The sequence below is a fragment of the Prionailurus bengalensis genome, chromosome E3 (assembly GCF_016509475.1).
Source record: "Prionailurus bengalensis isolate Pbe53 chromosome E3, Fcat_Pben_1.1_paternal_pri, whole genome shotgun sequence".
Classification (NCBI taxonomy): Eukaryota; Metazoa; Chordata; class Mammalia; order Carnivora; family Felidae; genus Prionailurus; species Prionailurus bengalensis.
Window position 1 is genome coordinate 38,152,368 of NC_057357.1, and position 10,044 is coordinate 38,162,411.

Genomic DNA, 10,044 nt, shown 5'->3' on the forward strand with positions numbered 1-10,044 from the left:
CAGGTGACGGCCTCACGGAACAGACAGACCACGGCCCCCACACCGAGCTCACTCCTTCCACCATCGGGAACGGGGCAGGGATACAAAGTGCTGGGGGTGCAGAGCCAGAAAACAGGCCTGCCCCACTCTGATGTGGGCAAGGCTCTGAGCCTCAGTTTCCCCACCCAGGAAGGGAGAGGGCTGGCCTAAAGTGAACTGGAGCCCCAGCACCCTAAGCACTCCCTGAACAGCACCAACACACCTGCCCTCTGCTTTTCCTGAACACCTGGCACTCAGTGACCGTCTCCTGAGTGAATGACTCCATTTGTGGTACCCACCAGCCAGGTGAGCTGGGTACGTATGGAGGGGCTGAGGCTCAAAGCAGGAAGTGGCTGGCCCAAGGTCAAGGTGAGGGGCAGGGCCTGGGCCTTGACACAGAGGGTTCCTTCTCCCTGTCCAGGGCAAAGGACCCGGGAGCAGACCTGGACAAGGACGGGGTACCAGCAGTGCCCTGGTTCAGCTGGGATGACTGGAAGGGCCTAGCACCCCCAGCTTCTCTGCTGCCACTTCCACCCGGTGCCCGCATAGAACCCACCCCAGAGCTGCCTTCGAGCAGGCACAGCAGGGGCCCTGCGCTGAACTCTGGACTCCTCCCCCCTCCTTCCTCCCTGCCACCGCTGCCCCCGCCCCTCCCCACTTGTTCACTCTGGGCAGATGAGCAAGTCCAGAAGCTGGGGGGTCTTCAAACCCAAAGGGAAACATCCACTGAGTAGGGGCCTCCCGGGCCTGGCCTCCTTTGAGCCCATGTCCGCTCCTAGGACCATGCAGGGTGACCACTAGGTATCCTGAGGTGGTGCTGGGGGCCTGGCCTGAAAGAGGGTGGGGCTGGCAAGCAGACAGAACTGGGGGTGGGGGGGGACTTTAGAACAGACAGGACAATAGAGGGCCCCACAGCCTAGGGGGAGGAGGACATCACAGCTCAGGGGCAGTCAGCCCGCAAGTGTGGGGATGGGGGTTGGGGGGCTCTGGATGCAGGAGGCAGTAGCCCAGGGGAGAAATGGCTCAGGCAGGCTGGGACTTGCCAGCCAGACCCAGATGGACGATGGGGAGAAGGGAGGGAGAGAGGCTTCCTCCGGACGCAGCTGCCCCCACGTCATGCCCTCATGCCCCTGCAGGGGATGGGGGTGGGGGTGGACAGGAGTGGAGCTGAGGGGATTCCCTGGTTGAACCGGCATGTCCGGGGCCAGGGCCTGACGGTCTTAGGCTCTAGTCCCCCTCTGTCCCTCCCTGACCCCAAGTGACCCCAGGCCAAGCCCTCAAATCTCTGAGTTTCAGTCCCCCCCCACACACACCCAGCCCCCACCGGCAGCCTCCTCACTCCCAGGGTCCCAGCGGGGCACTAGCCTGTGAGTGCATTTGTGCAAAGGAGACAAGACCCTCCTGTCAGCTGGGCAGGATTGTTTTCCCAGGGCTGACTCAGGCAGCTCAGCAGTCTCCTGGGGCCTCTGTAGCCTCCCACCCGCCCTTGGCCATGACTGGAGGAGGGGGCCAGGGGCCGGGTCAGTCCCCTCCCCAGACAGCCATCTGCCAAGGCGGGAGTACGTGTACACACACATGTCACATGCTCCATAGTGGGGCCCTCCCTGTGGCGAGTACTACCTGGCTTCCCAGGCACTGAAGACAAAGGGCCTGAGGAAGCTCCTGCCTCTCCCCTCACCCCCACTGGAAGATTCTCAGGCCATCAGCCCATCCCCCACCAGGGGCATCTGGAGCAGATGGGAAGTCCTCCCCCCACCCCAACACTGGAATCACTTCACATCCCTGTGCCCCCCAGGCTCCTCCCAGCCTGACCACCAGTTAACCAGAACCTTCCAACCCATCTGGGAGGGGGAGAAGGAGCAGAAGGCCAGAGCTCCCGCCCCTCAAGATGCCCAGAGCCAAAGCTTCCGCCCTGCCTAGCCTGAGGGAGCTTAGAGAGAAGCATCCTAGCCAGCATGGGAGGTCAGGCCTCCAAGGCTCCCCCAGGACCAGCTGTTTGGAGGACCCCACCCTGGGAGGGTCCCATAGCACCAGAGCTGGAATGGGAAGAAGGGCCGGGGACCCCTATGGACCTGGGCCAGACCTCACCTGCCCCGTAGAGCGGTCTGCAGCTAAGGCCAGAAGGGTGCCAGGTAAAGGGTGGAGTCTTGGGGCCCATTGTCCACAGCTGCTGGGGCCAGCTTCAGCTCCCCTCAAGAGCAGGGTCCCCTCTCATCTCAGGCTGGGAAACCGGCCACAAGATAGCCCTCCCCCCAGCCATGGCAGACCTGGGAACTCGGGCCCAGAGGCCCACTGGCCCTTGTCCATCCTAAGCTCAGTCCCTTCACTTGTGAAATAGTGAGCACAGGATCCTCCTCACAAGATTAATGCAATTTCAGGTGACAAACGTCAACACCTGCAAAGTTCGCTGGGCCACTGGAGGCACTGTGCTGATTTTTTCAGGGAGTTGTTCCCCCTGTGAAGTTCTATCCCCCATCCACTTCACCAATCCCACCCCCACCTCCCCAGGGACCGAAGCTGGCATATTTTTATTAGTTGCAGCGACAGCAGGGGTTTCGAGGGCGGAGTTGGAACCCAGAGAGAAACCTGGGACTTTTCTAGGCTGAGGCCTTACAGAGGAACCCCTAGCAGCACATCCTTTCCTGCTCTGGCATCAAAGCTTCAACCCCAGCCAGTCAGCAGAGCACTAGAGATCCTAGGAGACGTTGAAAATGCTGAGTCCCTGCCCCTATCTCCACCTGAATCAGAATTCACCAGGGTGATGCTGGAGCCACTGGGGCAGATGTGTCCCAAGGGCCTTGCAAAAGCTGTGGTCCCCCACACCCAGGCTAGGTGGCAGGCCGGGGAAAGGCTATGTGTCCCATCTCAGAGAGGTGAAATCCCAGACATATGTCCGGGCCGCCCATTTCTATGACCCTTTCACAAGGGAAGCAACCAGGCACGTAGGATCTGCATCTTTCTGGCTGGCCCTTAGGTGCCCCCTCAGCCGCCAGCAACACTCCCCACCTCTGGGTTAAGGTGGGGGGACCACCTGGCACCTTCCACGGGTCACCCTCTGGCCTCAGCCATCTGTGTGAAATATAAAATGACAATAATAACCCTGAATGGAGGAAGGGGTTGAACAATAATCCTGAATAGAGGGAGGCTTCTCGGCAGCCTCGGAAAAAGCAGGGCCCCTATTCCACCCGGCCCAGGGCCTCTCCACTGCAAGCCCAGTTCCCCACTCGGGTGAGGGGCCTCCACAGTCTCCCCCTGGGACACAACCTGGAGAGGCATCCGGTGCGGCAGAGGAGAGGCGAGGGCAGCCATCTTGTCCCCTCAAACCCCAATGTGCCTCCCAGCACCAGGGCCCCACCCCAAATGCCTCCCAAAGAGCTTAACTGCAGGCCCCAGCCCCAACATCTGGTCCCCCAGCCACAGCTGTCGCCACCCTCCCTCATTCTGGGATTGCCCCAAACTCTGCCCGGCACCCCGTCCCCACCCCCTCGCCCAAGTGGGAAATTCGGATTCCAGGCAAGTCAGGGTAGCTGAAAATGCACATGGGAAAACACATTCTTCCTTCTATACCGCGGTTCAGACCCTGGGAGGATTAGGTGGCAGAAGACACTCCCACCGCCTGGGGCCAAGGCCAGGCCAGGGAAGGAGGGGAGAGGAGAGTGGGGGCCGCAAGGTGTGGCTGAGAGGGGTCTAGGCTCCCCAACAGGCCCCGAGGAGGGGCCCTGGCAGAGCTCTGTCTTCCTGCAGGCCACTGTGCCCTCCAAGGGCACTCCCAGCAAGGGGAGCCCAGGCTGAAAGCATTGCTGTGGCTACCCGTTTGCAGCTGGCTTTTGAGAAACAACAAAAGCTTTGGGGGGACGCGGTTCACACGATTGTTTGAAATGAGGTTTTTGGATGTCTGTGGCATCCAGTTATTCATACTGGCTCCACCCACGGATAATTGAGAGTTGGCTTTTGTTGGCCTGACCCCCCCCTTCTCAGTCCCCGCCCCCCCCCCAAGTCTTCTCAGGGACTCCAGCTCGGGAAGCTCACCTTGTCTGACCTCTTTCTTGGTTTTGCAGATGAGGAAACTGAGACCCAGAAAGGGGAGGAGCCGGCCCAAGGACCCCAGGGAGTTGGTGGCCTGACCAAAACTCAAATCCAGGACATCAGATTCCCAGGCCAGGGGCTTTTCCCACTCATCCTCCAGGCTGTGGCCTGGCTCCAGCGAATCCCCCAAAGCCACTGACTCCAAAAGCAGTGGTGCCTGGAAGTGGGGTGACTCACTGTCTGGCTTTCTGGGGCACCCCCTCCCCATCAGTGAGGGAGGGACTGGCAGGTGTCCCTGCTTAGAGAGCCAGAAGCAGGGAGAGGCCCCCCAGGGGACCTGGGCCAGGGTCACCCAGGGGCCAAAGAGCCCCAGCTGGAGGGATTTAACACCAAAGGTCAAAGGTCACAGACAGGGAAGGGCGGGCAGGCACTAGGGGTCAGAGGGTCAGCGCTAATGGCAGCTCCGGAAAGGAGGGGGAGGGTAAGGAGCTAAGGAAAACAGGGCTGCTTCCAAGGGGTCCCCAACCCCCATAAACTGTGCCCCAACTCCCTGGCATCTGCCTCTGCTTGGCTGGTTGCAGAGAGGGCCAAATAGAGCTCTGGTGGGGGGTTGTAAAATGGGCTGGGCTGGAGCTTGGAGAGGGGTGTCCTGGGAAGGGCTCCCCAGGTGCAGCCCCTCCCCCAGAGTGGGCCAGGGCCAGCTGGGAGGCCCAGCCCAGACCCAGAGGGGAGAAGGAGGAGCAGAGGGGGGAAGGCTCCGAGGTCACGGGGAGGGATGGAGGGATGTGTGGGTTGGGCTGGAACAGCTGTGGCACTGTGGCACAAGGAGTAGGGCTTGGAGAGGGCTGGGTGGGTGGGCAGACTTTAGGGGCCAGTCTCCCCTTCCCTGCGTTTGGGAGCTGAGGAAGGCCCGGGGGGGGGGGGGGCGGGGGGCGGCGCAGAATGTCTCCTAGCTGCTTTCTAGCTTCAGCGAAGCCCCACCTTTCCTCCAGGATGCCAGGACCAGGCGTGTGAGACCCTCAGGATGGCTGCCTCTAAAGACCACAGCTCGGCTCCTGTCCCTGGCCTAAACCAAGAGCCACGATGAGAGCCCAGGCCTTGGCCAGGTCCTGGGCTTCCCTGGCTGCCCCCTTGGTGTCAAGCGTTCCCTTCAGAGCCAAGATCCCAGGCTGTGATGGCCGGGGGCCCAGGGCTCCTCCCAGGATCTCTTCCCGCTTCCCAAGCCCCAGGGCAGGGCCAGGATCCCTGCAACCATCACCGCCTGGGGGTGGCCAGGCCAGGCGGGCCCTCCTGGCCCCGGGGACAGGCGGCATGCTGCCCTGCTGTGGCCTGAGTACCCGACTGGCCAGGGCAGAGTGCCAGGGGCTCCAGGTGCCAGCTTGGATTCCAGCCCCACTCCAGGGGGCCTGCGGGGAAGCAGGGTGCCGGCATCTCCCTCCCTCGGGATGCACCTGCCTCACCCCTCCCCCACTCCCTTCAGACCCTCCTTCAGGCCGGCTGGATACCCCTGCCCTCATCACTTTGCCAGGCTCTTCTGCTTCCCCCTGGGCGGCGGTGGATGAAAAAGTGCCATACAGGACTGCAGTGTCCCAGTCCTGACGCGGCAGTACCCCCTGTCCTGACCCCCAGGGACGCCTTCCTTCCCCTGCCCCCCCCCAGGAAGGGCCGGGGCTGGCCAGGGGCAGCAGGGGGGAGACTTTCCGGGACAAGGGAGGAGACACCTTTCAAACCCCGTCCTAGAAACAGCCCCAGCGCAGCCGTGGGAAGGGGCGGCTGCCCGGCTGCCCCAGACAACTTCGTGCCCAGGCTCCGGGGGCCCCCTCTCACCCCGCAGCGCGCCCCCACCGCGGCCGCCCAACTTCCCCGCCGAAGTTTGCTCCCGCCCCGGGCCCGGCCGAGGCTCGGCCCGGCCTCCGGACGGAGGGAGGGAGGGAGGGAGGAGAAAGACGGAGAGACGGAGGGACGGGGCCGGGGAGCCGGCGAGGGAGGGAGCGCGCGAGCGAGGGAGCGAGGGAGCGAGCGCAGGGGCCCCGGCGAGGGCTCACAATGGCCCGGGGCGAGGCGCCGACGCGGGAGGAGGAGGCGACCCTCGGGTCCCGCAGCCCCCCGCAGCCCCCACGCGACAGCCCAGCCCCCCCGCCCAGTCCCATCCCCACCGCGCGACGCCGCGGGGCTTCCTACCTCGGCGGCGGGGGCGGTCGGGCTCCCGGCTGCGGGCTCCGGCGGTCTGGGGGCGGCGGGGGAGCGAGCGGGGGAGGGGCCGGGGCGGGCGGGGGCCGGGGCGCGAGGCTCACGCGGCGCGGGCTCCCCTGGCACGGCCGCCCGGCGCCCGGCCGCTCCGCCACATCTGCAGCTCGGGCAGGGAAGGTGGCCGCGGCGGCCGGGCCGTGCGGGGATGTCTTAGAGAGGGAGGGAGGAGGGAGGAGGGAGGCGGCGGGGAGGAGGGCCCGGCGAGCCGCGGAGGAGGGGGGAGGAGGAGGGGCGCGGGGGGCGGCCTCGCTCCCTCCTCCCTCCCCTGCTGGTTCCCTCGCGCCCGCCCTCCCAGCAAACCCCTTTCGCCGCCGCGGCCCCAGGCCCGGGGCGCCAGCTGCCAGGCGGGGCGTGCGCGTCGGGGGGAGGGGGCGGACGGGAGCCGGCGCTGGGCCGGGGGAGGGGAGGTAGGGCGGCGGGGCCGCGGGGAGCGGGCACCGGGAGGGAGGGGGCGGCGGGCTGCGGCCGAGCGACGCGCGTCCTCCTCGGCCCCATCCCCGAGTCACCCCCCCCGCCGCCCCGCCCCCGGCCCGAGGGCAGCGCTGGGACACGGCCCGGAGGTGGCCTGGGGGTGGCGCGGGGCGGGGGGGTGGGGGTGGGAGGGATGTCCCGCCCTCGGGGAAGCCCGGGGAGGGGGCGGGCGCGCCGATGACCGGAGGGAGGGCGTGCGGGCCCAGAGGAAAAGCCCCGAAGACCGGGAAGATGGAGGAGGTCCCTGCGGCCGAGGGGGCGGGGGCCCCTAGCCTCCCTCCCGCGGGGTCACCTTGGCCAGGCCCCCCGCGGCCACGGGCGGCGGGGAGGGCGGCAGGAATGCCTCTCCGCAGGCCCTGATTTCTCCGCCCAGCCCAGTTCCAGGAACGCGCGGGCAGCGCCCGGCAGGCAGAGGCCCCGGCTTCGGATTCGGGGAGGCGCAAGCCAGGGTTCGAGGCCGGGATGAGCCCCTCCCTCCCGTCCCTCGCCGGGCTGGTCCCCGCCTTGCCCTCGGCCTCAGTTTCCCACCCGGTGGAATTAGGACGAGGTCGGGCCGGGAACAGCCCTGGCTTCCGCTCGGCCCCAGTCTTGGTCCCAGCATTTGGGACAACCTGCATCCCCAGCCTGAGCGCCGCGGGGTCCTTGCTCGCTCTGGGACCTTCCGCGTCCAACGGCGGCGCCTGCGGTTAGGACGCGCGGTGGGAGTGGATGCCGGCGAGTGCGAAAGCCCGGCACCCGCACCCGCCTAAGCTGTTTCTCCCTCCTGATGTTGAACCCAGGCTCTGAGTTCCTGAATGTGTGTTGTTTGGGCCAATCTGGAGCCCCCGCCCAGTTATCTTCCTGCTGCTCTGCTGTCAGGTGGCAAATCTTGGTTCAAAAACAGTCCTCCTGCTATTGGCCAGCCTTGCCGCTTCACAGTTGGCCTTGAGGAGCCCAAGAGACGAAAAGCATCCTCTATAGGTGAGGCATCTAACTCCGGGTGTCATTACGCCTTCGTTCGTGTATTTGATGCTGCTGTCTCCCGCCACAGCCCGAGGCCGGTGGGTCTTGATCACGCAACATCCTCAGCTCTTGGTACAGAGCTTGGCACCTAGTAGGTGCTCAAGACGTGTTGCAACGGATGGTCATAGGGTAGGTGCTCATTATATATTAAGCGAATGTACATATAGTAGGTGCTCATGACTGTTGCGTAAAGGGACACAGCTGGTGCTCTTAAACTTTTGCATGGACACATGGTAGATGCTTATTATATTTTAGGCAAATGGATACACAGTTGATGCTTATGACGGTTGCATAAATGGACACATAATAGGTACTCACGATTTATGTGAATAGACAGAGTAGGTGCTCATGAACTGTTGGGTAATACATGAAAGGCCTGTAGGCCGAAGAGTGGCGATTTAGAGGTGACCTCCTCTGCCCCCACCCCACCCCACCCCACCCCACCCCGATTTCCCTCGTGTGGATAATGTGGAGCGAGACCGGGTTAAACATTAGCTGGCAGATGGGCCTGGGGGCAGGCCAGCTTTGGGACCTAGCACCTTTCAGGAGGGGGCTGTTAAGGGCCGACTCTCGCGGTCCGCGGATCAGCGGGTGCGTGGGAAGGGGTGGAGGCTGAGGGCCGCAGAGCGCCCCCTCCCGGCGCGCCGGGGATCGCGACTATGCTGCCCGCAGGGCGGCCTTGCATCCCGGGGCAAAGTGTTGTTCGACCTCGAAGGGAGGGGGAGGATGCGGGGGAGGGGAAGGATGCGGGGGGGGGGGGGGGGGGGCGGGGCGAGAGTGAAGACAAGAGTGACCACCTCAGCTGTCCTTGCCCTCAGGGTAAGACTCTTACAATCCAGTAGGACCTGAATCCAATGACCAGGTAAGTCCAATGACCTCCGCACCTTGAGGGGCACTTGACCATAAGAAACCTTCACCCTGGGAGGGCCTTTCTCAATGTTTTTCTACACACACTAGTTTTCATGGACAAGCAGGTTGCTCGCAGTTGGAACTCTGAGCTGGGATTTCCCACCTTGCTCCTTTCTAAGGTTGTTTTGGAGATTAAATGAGGTACATTCTTAACACATATTAGCCATCACTACCTAGTGTCCACAATTGCAGGACCCGGATGGAGTCCCTTTAGCTGCCAATAACCCCCTAAATTTGGCTTTTGCAAATCCCACAAGAGTGAAGAACTATATAATATGGGTGGGGCTGACCCGACCCAGAAACCCCCAGTTCTCAGCCAGACGAGTTTTTTTCTCTGTACTGGATGGCTCACTTTTATTATATTCACTGTAACCCTGAGGGTGTGTCCTATTATTATTCCCATTTTATAGAGAAGGAAACTGAGGCACAGAGAAGTAACTGGGCCAAGGTCTTAGAAGCTAGTGAGAGACATGGTCCAGATTGCAGTCTCAGCTGAGCTGATTCCAAAGCTTGTGTTATAACACACTATCTCCATCAGAAAAGTTATGGGGTGGGGGTGCAGGACATCTGAGAGGGCAAGGCTCTGGAAGGATTTTTTGTGGGGGGTTGTGCTTTTCCAGGAGGCAGCGCCTGCTATAGCAGTCACACCAAGCTTGGCTTCCTCCTTCTTAGTGAAAGGTGGGTAAGAGGGGGTGTCCTCCCCCCCTCCTATCACCCAGGGCTTCCTCCCTCTAAGAGTCCTTGTTCTGAGCAACCATCCTTTGCTACCTGTTCCCCTCTCCCGTGTTATGGACCGTCACCCCTGCTAGTACTAAACCAGAAGTTCCCCAGCTTACAGCAAGAAGGCAGCCATCTGCAAGCCAGGAAGAGTGTCCTCACCAGGAACTGAATCTGCCAGCACTTTGATCTTGGACTTCAGCCTCCAGAACTGTTGGAAATAATGTGTGTTGTTTAAGCTACTCCATCTATGTTATTTTGTTATAGTAGTCTGAGCTAGGATAATTGCTGAAAGATATATTTGGGGGGCTGAATCTGGTCCCTTAAACTTTCAACTATAAACATTTATTGAACATCTCCGAGGTTCCCATTCATTCAACAGATGCTTATTAAGCTCCTATTATGTGTTTATTCGTCAACATTTACTGAGGGCCTACATTCTGCATTGGGCTAGGTATGCCTATCCATGTCTTCAAGGAAATCTCTCAGTCTGGTGGGGACCCCTTACCTATCAGTATCCAGAGGGGACACAGCTCACTCATTCACACACATGCACACTGCAAGAAGGGTGTCCTGCACAACATAGGTGCTTAAATGACTTCAATGAATACACATGCTAGATTCAGCGTTTTACACCACTGTGCTTATGCA

The 10,044-nt window shown here is 62.1% G+C and overlaps 1 protein-coding gene and 1 long non-coding RNA gene across 2 annotated transcripts in view; one reads left to right on the top strand and one right to left on the bottom strand.

Annotated features, from left to right (window-relative positions):
• Positions 1-6,303, bottom strand: part of GLIS2 (GLIS family zinc finger 2) — a 20,907-nt gene extending 14,604 nt beyond the window's left edge. Inside the window, exon 1 of the mRNA XM_043560695.1 lies at positions 6,226-6,303. The gene's annotated coding sequence lies outside the window, so the exon portion shown is untranslated. The remainder of the gene's footprint in view (positions 1-6,225) is intronic.
• Positions 6,304-8,550: 2,247 nt separating this feature from the next.
• On the top strand, positions 8,551-9,750 carry LOC122471733. The gene is made up of 2 exons (XR_006294255.1): positions 8,551-8,629; positions 9,297-9,750. It is a non-coding gene; the product is annotated as an uncharacterized LOC122471733 (long non-coding RNA).
• The last annotated feature ends 294 nt before the right edge of the window (positions 9,751-10,044 follow it).